The 14,211-nt window shown below is 23.5% G+C and overlaps 1 protein-coding gene and 1 long non-coding RNA gene across 5 annotated transcripts in view; one reads left to right on the top strand and one right to left on the bottom strand.

Annotated features, from left to right (window-relative positions):
• LOC126903749 (uncharacterized) overlaps positions 1-9,458 on the bottom strand; it is a 15,624-nt gene extending 6,166 nt beyond the window's left edge. The window contains exons 1-2 of the long non-coding RNA XR_007703583.1: positions 9,361-9,458; positions 8,918-8,991 (exon numbers count right to left, since the gene is read on the bottom strand). This is a non-coding gene — a long non-coding RNA (uncharacterized LOC126903749). The remainder of the gene's footprint in view (positions 1-8,917; positions 8,992-9,360) is intronic.
• Positions 1-14,211, top strand: part of LOC126903727 (solute carrier family 12 member 6) — a 170,516-nt gene that overhangs the window by 36,660 nt on the left and 119,645 nt on the right. The window lies entirely within an intron of this gene.

Below are 14,211 nucleotides of genomic sequence, written 5' to 3'. Positions count from 1 at the left end.
AAAAAAAAAAAAAAAAAAACACATCTTAGTAAAACCAATACCTTCTCAGCTTCGCATCGAAGCTAAAAGTATTTTTGAAAAATACATCTTTACTGTAGCATAATTTTGAATATGTTTTAAATTTCTAAAATTGAGTTTTTAGGTTTTTTTTTTCAAAATTTTGATGCTGACACGTTCATGTTGAACGTGAGATTATGTTAATCTCCGTATTCATCTGACCTAGTTCCGTTTTTACTTTTTTTTTTTTGTCTTCTAAATTAAAAGCAACACTCAAAATGTTCAAATAATTAATGAAATTAAGTCATAACAAAATTCCTAATTATTTTGAAATAAATATTTTGTTTTTAAAAATTACTATTTTTTTATTTAACAATAAATTTTTACTTGGAATACTTATCAGTATGTTGCCATACATATTATATAATGTAAAAATATCGCTTTCTGAGAGGGGTCTAGATCCTCTGAAACCCTTGGGCTACCAGTAAATCCATGTAAAATTCACCACGTGACTTAAACACGTTTTAGTATAAACGCATTAAAATAGGTCAAAATAATGCTATGAATTTCAAACTAAAACTAAAATATTCTTTAAAAGCAGGGAAATAATTATAACAATTATAACGTTTAAATTTCAAATATTTGCAAAAGTAATCAAAAAACAAAAAACTAAATAAATGTGATAAAAGTAAACGTAAAATATCGTTAATATCATAATATAACCAATAACGTAAAACAATACTTATAAAAAACACGAAAAAAAAAATACTTTTCAAATGTTATATAAAAAAAAATCATGCAAAAAAGACTGCTTATGGCAGTTAATTGTATTTCGAACCAATTTACAGTAACTATAAAAATGTAGTTACGTTATTATATTAAAGACATTAATTAAAAAAATTATATTACAATTAAATGTTCATATTAATATAATAAAATGATAAATGAAAAAAACAAATTATTTCGATCCTTTTTCGATTTATTTCAAATTATTTCGAAAAGTCATTCTAATAAATGGTGTAACTGGAGTTTAAATATCATTATACATGTTTAAAAATGCTATTTGTCCAGTCTGTGTATTTTTTATCACACTTCATGCTCTATAATTATTAAAAGCACCAAAAATGCATTAATTTGTTAAAATTAATTAAAAATGCACTAAACATTCGTATACATTCATTTAATATTAGCTATTCAATTTTTCTTAAAATAATAATTATTTTAAGACAAATACTTTGGTATTTTTTATTTTCATATATTTCTCGATTTATCAATTGTTAAGTATTTTTTTAATTCATCTCTTATACTTTATAAGGGTGTCAAATTTATTTTTTAGATGGCAACATACGTATTTAACTAACTTATAAAATAAAATATGACAAAAGTTATTATCAACCACTTTTGGTCCATTATTTCAAAAATGATAAGCTATAAGGGATGAATTAAAAAATACTTAACTCTTGATAATACAAGAAATATGTGAAAATAAAAATTACCAAATTAATGGTCTTAGCATATTTTAATTTGTATATTTGAACTCTGTGATGTTAGAATCAAAATTTGCACTTGACGAGCTATGCGCTAAAATAATAAGAACAAAGGTGCAAATTCTTAATCCTATTAGTAACTTTTTGTACAAATTAGTTTCTATCAAAATATCAATTTACTAAAATAAGCATACTCATTTTTAGTGTAAAATGTGCTACCAATAATAATAATAATATTTATAATAAGCTTTTCTAAATTCATTTGTATACGATAAAAGCTCTGGTAGGTCGAGAATGTTAATAGGCGCCGGGAAGCATCAATTATAATAATTGTAACGTGGATTACAGCCGATGTGATGATGCAGTTGGGTATTCGCCTCAATATTGAAATATATTATTAAATGTTCACCCACATCATAAATGCGCAGTTATGAATCGGAAATATTTGTGATGGTAGAAACTTTTTCTGGTAGCTGTTTAGAAAACTTCTTGTTATTGGCACATTAGCTAACACGTACAGTAATATTTCGTAAGAAATTGTAGCTTAGTCTTATTCAGGCAAACGTAAGAAACTTTTGTAAGCATCACTAAATACAAAATGCGAGTTTCAAATATATATATATATCATTTTTTATTTCTTAGACTTACTCATATGACTTAGAATAAATCCATTAAACTTAAACAAAACTATCTTATACCTATGTATACATTTCACGATTGTCTTTTTAATGCATAAAACATCCCAAGATTGATCTTCTTTGAAACCTACGCATTTTTTCATTCGGTCAACTCATAAGTTTTATAAGACGAATATCTTTAAAATTTATGCTGTTATACAGAGAACTATAACTTGCTGGTGTTATAACATGTATATATATTACAAGTCTGTTCATATTTCAATTTTTTTTAATTCCACATTAGATAATCCTCTATTGGCTATAAATAGTAAGAACGATAGCACAGTGGGATCGTGGTACGCTATGGAAGTAGGATAGTTGGGACAAGTATGGATTATATGTAGATCGTGTATGATTATAAGAAATTACTACATAATTACAAAAACGACATCAACTCCTAATTCCTTAATTATATGCTGATTATTAGTTCTTAGATTATAGCGATAAGATATAGTATAAATTTAATATTTTGATTTTTACGGAGAAATAATAAAAAATGATAAAGTAGTTTATTTTGTTACTTTTATGACAAACATGTATAAAAATTGAAGGGCTTGATGCAATACTTTATAAACAATTTTTTGTTTTTTTTTACTAATGAATAAATACATTGGTATACAAGGAACTCTTATCGGAATCAAATAAACTTTCTAAATCAATTTTTTCTGAAATCAATCTGTTTTCAATCTGAAATTAGAATTTTTCTATCACTTCTAAGTTAATTTTAGTTATTTTGCATGATGTAAGAACTAAATTTATTAATTATTTAGATGGTATTGAAGGTATAAACTAATAATAAAAAGGTTTTATCAACTAATCAATATAATTATCCAATATACTTGGATATAGAATTTAACTTCTGCAAATTTTTATTTGATAAAGAAGATTTTTTTCCACCTCAATAAGAATTATGAAAAAAATATCATTCCCACTTGGGGTCCGAATTTCATACCCCAAGCGTGAAACAATAGTGTTACTGACGCCGAGTTTTAACACATTTATTCGGTGGATTAAAGTGGCAATTTAAGCTAGTTCAAATTTCAAATTTATTTTTCTGGATTTAAAAGAATCAAAAAAATTTAAATAAGTTTAACTTTCTATGCTATGTTATTAGATTTATCTAATATTTATGAAAGTCATTGTACTTCCATTTTAAGGTATTTTAAAATAAAAAAAGTTACAAAATCAAAAATTTGAACACAAAAATAGCATATTTTTGAATACAGTAGCCATTTTCACCATGAAGGCAATGTAAAAACTGAAATTTTTTTTTTTTCATATTAAAATACATAACATAAGTTTTAATTTAAGATATGTATAAAAGTGTCAGTATTTCCGGAACACATTCAAAAGTTAAGTTAATTTTTTATGGAAAAGTTATCATTTTGAATCTTCCCTGTGGGCAGGTAAAGGGTCAGATTTTCAAAAAAATTTACCTAATGTATCTATAAAAAAAAAATGTATTTTTATTGATCCATTTTTTTAAAGACTTATGGCAGTTTTATGTAAAAAAGTTAAGTTAGGTTAAATTGAAAAGATGCGAAAATTACCGATTTTTAATATTGTAATTTTTTGGGGGTTTTCCCCATTTACGGGAACGAAAGGATTTTTTCAATCTTTGAGGGTAATGTCTCCGACAAAATACTATTTGTGATATTTTGAAGTATTGTTCATAAAAATCAGTCCAGTGAGAGCTGAGAATAAGTGGTAACAGGCATAAAAAAACGCATTATAGTAAAATTAATACTTTCTCAGCTTCACATCGAAGCTAAAAAAAATCTATAATTTTTCACCAACTTAGTCTCCACATTAACATTAAAACCGTGTATCTTACGTTCCAAAATTTCCAAAAAAAATTTGATCTTATCTTCTTAAAATTTTATCAATTAGAGCTTTTTGAATGTAAACATCTATCTTTTACCAACTTACAACCTAAAAAATTATTCATCCAATAAAATTAATGATTTAAATATCTAAAATTAGTGTTTAAATAAAATCTAGAAGTGAATTACTCTTTTTAATCATCAATTTAATTTCAAAACATTTTATTACAAAAATAATAATAATTATGCGTTGTTTTTATTTTAATAATAGAAACGATAAAATAGCTTTTGGTTGTTTCGATTAAAAATAATTAAAGCACATGATTTATGACATAGCTATTGGCTAACATAGAAAATTTTGAACTATTTAATATTAATATCGGAGGGATTTCAATAAGATAACACTGTTTCAGTGCTATGAAGTGAATTTAATTTCCTGAATGTATTCAATTATTAACGAAAAGATTTCACACATGACGTTGATGAAAAAATCCCATTTGACAAAACATAAAAATAAATAAGTTATTGAAATTTAATTGTGAATTAGTAGTTCTATTAGCATTATCCAACTAAATATCCAATCTGAATATTAACGTGCTGTATTTCAAATCTTGGATACAATTATCAATCTCACAACAAAGTTATATTTTTTGATAAATTAATAAAGCAAATGTACACAACAATATTAATTGAATATTATTTTGGTTAAATATTGATAATTTAATCTTTTAAACAAAGAAACCATAATATTAATTAATCAGTTTATTAATATTTAAAATAAAATACGCCCAAGTTTCATAAAATATGAACTTCTGATTTTTAATAAAATATTTTTAATTAACGTCTAAACGTGTAAATTACTCATTTTTTTTTATTTTAAATAAGACAATAATATTTAATTAGAATTTATTTAGTTAGAATAAAAACAGTCTCGGTTCTTTAAAGAACTTGAAAATTCGTAAAATGGTTGGCATCATCTTAATTTGATGATTATAATGATTGAATAAAGTAGAAAACCTAATAGTTTAAACAATCATTGAAATAAACTTACGATATTTATATTGCAACATAACTTTTCATATTAATTTATTTAAATAAAAATATAATTTTAGTTAGTATCGTTCAATTTATCATTTCATAAAAAGTTAATGCTACTATAATTTTTATACGTACTTATGATTGTTTAAAATTAAAATGCTGCTGACTAGTTTAATTAAAAAGTAAATATTCTTTTTAATTTTAATTACAAAGGATATTCAATTCAAAAACAATTTTCCGGTAAGTTAAATCGACTGTTTACTGATTTCATAATATTACTTTGAGAAAAATGTTTGTCCTAAAAAAACTCATTGTATTGATTTTAATTTTGACATGAAATCTAAAAACATTTGCTTTATTTTATTATTTTTTCCTTAAGAAAATAGGAATATAAAATAACTAGTTATAAAAAGTTCGTTTGTTGATTCTTATAATTAATATATTTAACTAACTATAATTCTTATGATAATTCAGAGTATAGTTAGTTAAGAACATATGTTAATAGAAATGTTATGCTATCAATATACCGATATTATACAATAATTAATTTTTATTTCAAGTTGAACAATATAACAATTTTATTTTTATTTTTTAAATTTAATTTCAATAAGTAATATTCATTTATACATATCTTCATGCAACTTTAGGAAGTAGCTTTTTTTATTATAATTTAAGAGCTCTTGGGTGCACAGTATTTGGATTATCAACAAGTATGTAGTATAAACTTTTGCATAAAAAATATAAGAGTATATAATTAACATTATTTAGAAAATTACAATTGAAAAAAAAATAAAAATTTACATAATATATTAGCAAATTTATTAAGGTTGAAACATGAAAAAAAAAATCCATGCATTGTGATTCATGATTTGATTTTCGTATTGCTTCAAACATATTTTACCAGTAACATAAGGTCTATGGGGATCCATTATTATATTCTGGTCACTAATTATTGTAATTGGATTGCATAGCTCAACAATGACCATCATTAATTTCAAAATATTTAATGTCATTAGTTAAATCCTACAATTTTTATTTAAAAATGTATACAAATAGTTTTATTTAGTATTTTTATAATCTTATGTGACATAGTAATAATCCCTAATTATCACTCGAGTAAAATAATTTTCTTAGTTTCTTATTCAGAAATATTTTATTACGTTTAATGTAATAGATAAAAAAGTTTATTTATAATAATAATGTTTTAAGACTAATTTGGTCGCAACTTTTTTCGTTATATTTTAATAATAATTAATATAATATAATACATATTATGATTATACATATATTAATAATGAGATTGCTCTTCTTATCCATCTAAAAATATTTTTGTTACCTACAAAGAAAGATGAAGTAAATAGGATTCAATTCTACAATATTTCATATCATCAGATATTAAAATACAATTTGTGCATTCGAGAGTGATCAAAATAAACATTCTTAAAATACAAGACTTCCCTTTAAATCTGCATTAAGTGCTATTTTAATGAAAATATAAGTATAAACACTAACAGAAATAATATATATATATAAATTTTAATATTTTTTAGCCCAAATTGACACTAAAAGTGATATAAAATTAATTTATAGGTTTGAATTGTAAATATTTTAGACTTGACTATTGAATTGATACACAATAAATATTATTTCATGAATTTAAATTTATTTGTTTTCATAAACAAACATAAGTTCATTAAAAGTGAAAAAAACATTTTTAATTGATTATTCACTTTAAGTAAAAATATTCACTTTAGTTAAGCATCGTTATTGAACCCTAGTAGTATTTTTAAACTTACAAACAATATTGTACCTAAAAATATTAAAGCGCACAGTATTGATACTATGAGTATTTGTTAGTGTCGCGTGACCCACTTTGGAAAGAAGCCGATTCAATGCCGTTACACCATAAAAAACTAGTCAAAATAAAGCAACATCTATTATTGTGTTTTAAATACAAGTATAATAATCCTTAGTTTAACATTCCTCATTGTTAAAAAAACATTGGCTACCTTTTAACTTATATTTTACACTTTCTGGCATTCATATAATGTTTCATTTGGCTTTCAAACTGCTCGAATAATGAAAAAGTCATGAATAAAGGTAATCCACTGTTGTCTGATAACAGACAGTAAACAGTTTTATTATTTTCGTGCACGCAAATTAAATATATTTAATATCGAGTAAAATATTGTTTAGAAAATAGATAGCAAAATATCTATTAAAATCAAATATTTTTCCTATTTTATAAGTATATTAAAGATAACTCATTTTAGAATTATTTGATTGAATTACTATTATAATCGATTTTATAGTTTCCGTTCTACCTATTATTTTTACCCTCTTTTTTTTGTTTATTATTATAGACTACATATTGAGAAAATTATAAAAATACGTGGAAAGACTTTAAAAGACATTTCATTAAAACATAAAAAATTGTTTAATATTTAGTATTTAAATTTAATTAAATTTTACTTATGAAATAAATGTTCTGTGCTTAGATTTTTTATGAAATAAAATAAAACGATTTCTTATTGCACAGAAAACTATTACCACACAGTAATATTTCTGTCACTAATGGACCACCCTAGTACAATGAATGTAGTTCTATGTGGTCTAAGAAGAGAAATAAACTATATTTGGAACAGTAAGATATCACACAGAAACTTTATTCGCCTGAATGCTTAGAGATACCTATTTTTTATTTAACCATACTCAAATATTGAATCAAAATAATTTTACTTTTTACTCATATGTTAAATTTTTAAAAAATTATTTTGTCAAATCTATTTTATGTATACATATCTACTCTAAGTATACAATATTTCTGCTGTGAAATATAGTATGCAATTCCATCATCATCAACTAGAGGATTTCTTAAAACAAAATATTTCCAAGAATAGTAGTACCCGTTCTTTATCTAAGATGAAAATCCTTGTTTTACCTGTGATCGAGATCGAATTCATTTTAGACCCTGTAAGAAACTTTGTTTTATCGAATCTAGCATAAAGTGCTACAAGAAATTATATAAACCAAAATAAATACTCTTGAATTGATCCTAGTCATAGATAAGTTTTTTGGGTGCGCTCTCGGTAAAAATAAGAAAACAATTATTTATTAGAATACAACAAAGGCACACGACGTTAGTTCGAGTAGTAAGAAAAAGCTTTTGTTATTTATGAATGATCACCACAAGCAACAACACACATATTTTGGAAGGTAACGAGTTTTTTCAACAAGTAAGTTGAGATAGTACAGCCACTGAACAATTTGTTTCATTTGATAACACAAATATATTTCAACTATGTAAACATGCTTTACACCTCATATTTGTTCATCAAATTATGAATTTACTCTAGACTTTTCTACTGCTACCAACAAAAACTTTGAATGTCTATCCATTATTTTTATTTTAAATCTTTCTACTGCAGTAAATTCAATATTTTATTTATCATAATTTCAAAAATAAATGTTAGCTCTTCTAATTTATATATTATTTATACTGAAAATATGGCGAAATTTTGATATTAATTGTTATAATTCACATTTACGAGAACTATAAAAGGACATTTTCAAAATGGTTTTTCAGTTATTAAATAAGTTAAACTATTTAATTTAGTGGGCTTAAAAAATTCTGTAATATAAATAAAATGGAGATATTATTTCTCTAGCAGTCTTCTGGCCTTGAAACTTTTACAAGTAAAACAAAAGTAGTTTGGAACTAAATTTTTAAAGTAAGAAAGATAAAAATGTAACTACATTAGCTATAGTAGGATTTTTTACAGAAACATAAACTACTGAGATTTCACTATAACTCTAATTAACGTGTAATAAAATTTTATTTTTCAAACATAATAAAAAAAATATAATTAATTTTAAAAAAATTACAAGCTATTACCTGAAATACTCATGACTTGACGATTTTTTAAAACAATCGTACTCATTTCTCTTCGAAATGTACATTTTTCTCTTCTAAATTTTATTTACAAGTGAAAATATTACATGTGAAATTAAAATGACAGAAAAAATGTAATTTATATACATAAAAAACAAACACTGTAAAATATCTAAAATATTTAACTTTTAAAATTAAATTTATTTTTAAATTACAAGGAAAAAATTATTAACCACATAAAAGTTTATCTATTATAAACCCACTCGTAATTTGAATTTTTTCATCAACCACTTAAAGTTAAGTAAAAATTTGAATGCTTATAGTCGTTTTTATGTAAGTTATTATAAATAAGTTATAAAAAGTTTTAAAATGTATTTATTTTTGTTATTTTTATACTCTTTTATAGTTATTTAATCACCATCGTGGTGCGAAAATTTAAATATTACCTATTGTGTCAATGTTTTATAGTTGAAAAACAATTTTAAAACAAATTTTTTTTTCTATTTAATTATATGAAATAAAAATTTTACTCGTTAACTTTATGAACTTTAAATATTTTAAAACATAAAAAAAATAAACATTAAATTAAAACTAAAGATACCTTTATACTATGATGACTTAGTGTTATAATAAAGCATAAAAATGGTTTGTTTATTTGTACAGTTTCTATAAATTTCATCGCTTGATCCAGATTATGGTGAATTTATCTCTTGGATAATTATTATAATATATAAGTGTAATATAATTAATTAATTATTAAACTAAATTAACAAAGCGTTATTTAAATGAACTATTTTAATATTTAATGAGACATCGCATAATCTTTTGACATTAATGAACTTTATGAAATGACTTCATAGGTTTACAAAGATAACGGTTGGGCGTCGTCTTTATACGGCCTATATTTATATTATATATTGGAAAATAAATCCTTTACGTAATATTACCTTGCCCGAAGTCCCTTATATATTCAAACTTCCAATGATCCCTCTAAGTTAAGGAAAACATAGAATAATGATAAAATTTATTAGGAAATAACTAAAAGAAAATTGTTACGTTAAAAATTAAAAAAAAAGAAATACAAAAAATTCCTTAGTAAAACCTATATTAAAATTAGTATAAATTAGTATAAAATGTAATGTAATTAAAAAATAATTTAATATAGTATAAAAAAATATTTTCGATGGCTTTTTGAACAATAAATGACTTTATTTTATTCGCTTTGAGACAATCCTGATACTGCAGCATTGTTTAATTTTCAGTTAAAATTTATGCTATTGTTCACCAATGATAATAAAGGACGAACACTGCAAAATAAAAAAAACAATAATTTCAACTACACTTATATTACCGGCTAAGCGTATATATTTTATTAAAAGGAAAAAATAGGAATGAAAACATTAATGTGTATGATATTAGTCAACGATTATCGGTAGTTTGTAAGGGTTATATTAAAACATTAAAATACCCATAACTCCATTTATATAAATTGAAATAATAAAACACAATACTCATAGAAGACGAGCAAAAGGAAAATATGTAATAACAATTTTCACAAATGAAAAAATTTCGGATGAAAAATTGTATATCCAACTATTCGGATTATTTAAATTGATTAGTTCATAATATGAAAATATTATCACGATATAATATGTATTTAAAGGTCAAAGGCATTTCTTGTAATGAAACTGAATTTTCTGTCAAAACCGACGTTCTTTAACATAATCAATTGAATTTCTATACAACATAGTATAACCATATAGTATTGAAAATACAGATAAACATATGTTCGACTTCCTGTCTTAGTCGATTCGACACATACCTGATTCTGTTTTTGAAAGGCCTCGACATGTGTTAAGATTGGTAAGGTTGGCAGGGAACCATCGAACGTCACTTTTTAAACGTTCGCGTCTATCATGGTTACTGTCTTATTATTGTCCTAATCCATTGGGCTCTTAGATTTATCGCCGAATGTAGTATAATATAGCTACACTACTATGTATGATTCAATACAAAATAGATCATCTTTTGAGCGTTTAATAATTATAAAGGGATAAATATTAAATGTACATAGTTAAAATATCATACAGCTCTTTTAGATTGTTGTACGGTAAAATTCCAAACTAAAAAATAATTAATCCTTAAATTTAATGTTAAAATATTTCTAATTATTTTTATTGCTGTAAACAGGCAAATGATTTATCTAGAATACTTTAATAAAGATAACCTGAACTTGCGAGAATTACAAGTTGGTATAGTTCTAAACAATGAAATATGACGCCATATTTTTTACGATTAACTATTACTCAATTTAATTTTTTTAATACTTCCATCTCATCGTGATAAAAAGAACAAAATGTAAGTCTTACATTAAATTTATTATAGCTATTAAAAAAAAAAAATATGAAAACTAAAAAAAATGTAAAACCACAATTTTAATAAAGTTAATATTAATATGGATGTCCGCTTGAATAAATTACTTTTATTGTGTGAGATAATTCAAATTACTTTTTTTGTTCTGATGAAATAATGTTATAAGATAGGCAACAGCTGGACTTGGACTTTAAACGGATAAATAATTTACTTAAAATCAGGTGTACTCTAAAACTTTTTTTTATGGTAATATATATGATATTGTACATAGATTGAGTTAAAATGATTTTAGTCTCTTATGCTCAACGTTGAATGTTATAAACGTACAATATTGATAAGTGTTAATCTAAAAATCCAACAATATGATTTATCTAAAAAAGTCGTGAATAACTCGATAAAAATATATGTTCACAAGTACTTTTTATTTAATTCAATACATTCTTCTTTGTCATTATTGGCTTCAAAAATGATTACTACTTAATGGTAATGATTCTTGTACAGAGAAACGTGAAATTATTTGTTTTTTTCTATAAGCTTTATATACCAATGAAAATTTTTCCTTTTAAGAAACGGTTATTTTCTTATATATCAAAGTATTGAAGACAAAAAAATACACACATGCGAATTTGACACCTTAAAACAGGCTCGTGCAAGTATTCTCGTCACGTCAGGCTTGAAATAATGTTTCAGATACAGAATTTTGCCATTTGTTGAGAAATAGAAAATTTATTATTTTTCATGTTTAAAAAAACATATAAACAAAAATGCCAATAAATCAACACTTAGATAAGTAAAACAATGATTTTTATTTTGTTATAATTTCAAAAATGATCGATCATTAAATTGTCTTATTATATTATGAACTTATAAACTACATAATTTTGTTGATGAATAATGCAGTCATTTTTATTACTCTTTGCAATATAATCAAATGTTAGGTTCTTGTTTGTTATACTATATAGCATAATATACACAAAGGTTTTATGTAATTATGCTTTCCTCTTCTATGTTTACTATAATTTTAGAATATTTCAAAACGTGCCATCCTCAACGGCCATTGTCATTTAATTATAAATTATTATGCACAGCACTTATTTGTTTATGAACTACAGGAAAAAACTTTTAATAAACTTTCGCTTTTAACCACTAACTCAAACCAAGTAATTAGAAGTGATCCATATAATCATCGTCAAGTATGCATAATCACGTACTTCATGAATGTTTTTACAACACCTTATGCATTGTATCGATTTTATTACGATATTATCAACTCAAAGGTAAAATTCATTACTAAATTTATAAATATGAAAGCTTTTGAAAGGAATTACTATTTCGCTAGGCATTGTCTATTTATCGATTTAACGGATATATTATTATCACCATGGGAATATATCCACACCTTTCGCGCTCATTTTGATTTATTGTCTCATTTTTAAACATCAAAAGAATAGAATGTATAACACTTTTTATTTCTATTGTATTTGAAAAAAAATAACCAATATGTAATGGATAAGCNATTTGAAAAAAAATAACCAATATGTAATGGATAAGCCGATTATAAACTCTATTCAACAATATTTGATAAAAAAATAAGCTGTAGGCAGATTATATGAAACAACTGCCCTCCTCAATAAGAGATAATAAAACAAATTTTTAACGACATATATATATATATATAATTGTACTTACCATGTTCATGAAAACTTTTCTTATTACTATCTAAAACTAAATAACTCCTAATGTAATAATTTTATATATTGATTTTTTATTATCAAAAATATTCTTTAGATGGTTTAAAAATATTTATTTAACTCAATATTAATCCTTCAGTATTTTATAGTCACCGATTAACTAAAACAATTTTTTTGATCTCCATTCAAAGTATTACATAAAAATAAAATAATTTTTTGTGTTTTTATTTTTAAAGCAAAAATAAATCTTTTTTCAGGAATTCCATTTTTTATTCCAACGGTAATATAAACATTAATTGATACAGTATATTTGAGTGAACAAATTAATTAAAAATATATTTTTAGCATTGGCTTAAATAATTGTTTTTTTAGTAAATGCAACATTTTTTCTAAGATAATTAAATTTTAATAAATACGTGTAACGAAAAAAATAATTATAAACTTAACCGAGAAAGACTTTGAAAAAGAAATACGGTATCAGTTGTATTTACAATTTACTACTTTATACAAGTACCTAGGGAATATAATGGAAACAGAGTTTCGCCAGTAGGAACATTTTTTTCATTATAATAAAAATGTTATAGCTATCGAAGACTTTGACATTTTTTTTTTTTTCAGTTTTGTTTTTAAATACTGCATTTTATAAGTTAAACTCGCTATATAGTTTAAAATGGTAAAAAGTTTTTCTATGTAAAATTGTTTTAAGTATTTTTTCAAATAAATAATTCTGGTTCACAATAAAAATTCTGTTAATAAAATGTAATGTAATTAAAAAATAATTTAATATAGTATAAAAATCAATGAGTACTTTATATGTTTATTAAATACAGAGTAGATTATTTATAATATATTATTATTTATACATGTCATATACATTTCCTACATTTAAATAATCATGTTTTACATTAACACAGCTTTCTTTTTATTTTTTATATAATTTTATTAGTTTGATTCAATTAATCTAAAACTCATNCTTTTGTAATTATCCACCAATTTCTTAGAATTAAACATTATCTACAGATTTGCATCGAAGCGTTTTTTATGATAGTGATTTTTATCACTATCATTATACTTGACCCAACTATGCCACGTCACCACTGTGCCGCGACCCCCCTGTGCTGTTTTTTTTTATTTATAAATGTTTATGTACCACGTCCAAAAATAGAGAAAAATTTTGAATATAACTCTAAAATATAAATTTAATTTTATCTTAAAATATTCAAACAATAAACT

Source organism: Daktulosphaira vitifoliae, unplaced genomic scaffold (assembly GCF_025091365.1).
Source record: "Daktulosphaira vitifoliae isolate Bord-2020 unplaced genomic scaffold, ASM2509136v1 Scaffold_4, whole genome shotgun sequence".
In the NCBI taxonomy this organism is placed as follows: Eukaryota; Metazoa; Arthropoda; class Insecta; order Hemiptera; family Phylloxeridae; genus Daktulosphaira; species Daktulosphaira vitifoliae.
Note: the sequence above shows the minus strand (reverse complement) of the source record. Positions and strands in the feature narration are given on the sequence as shown.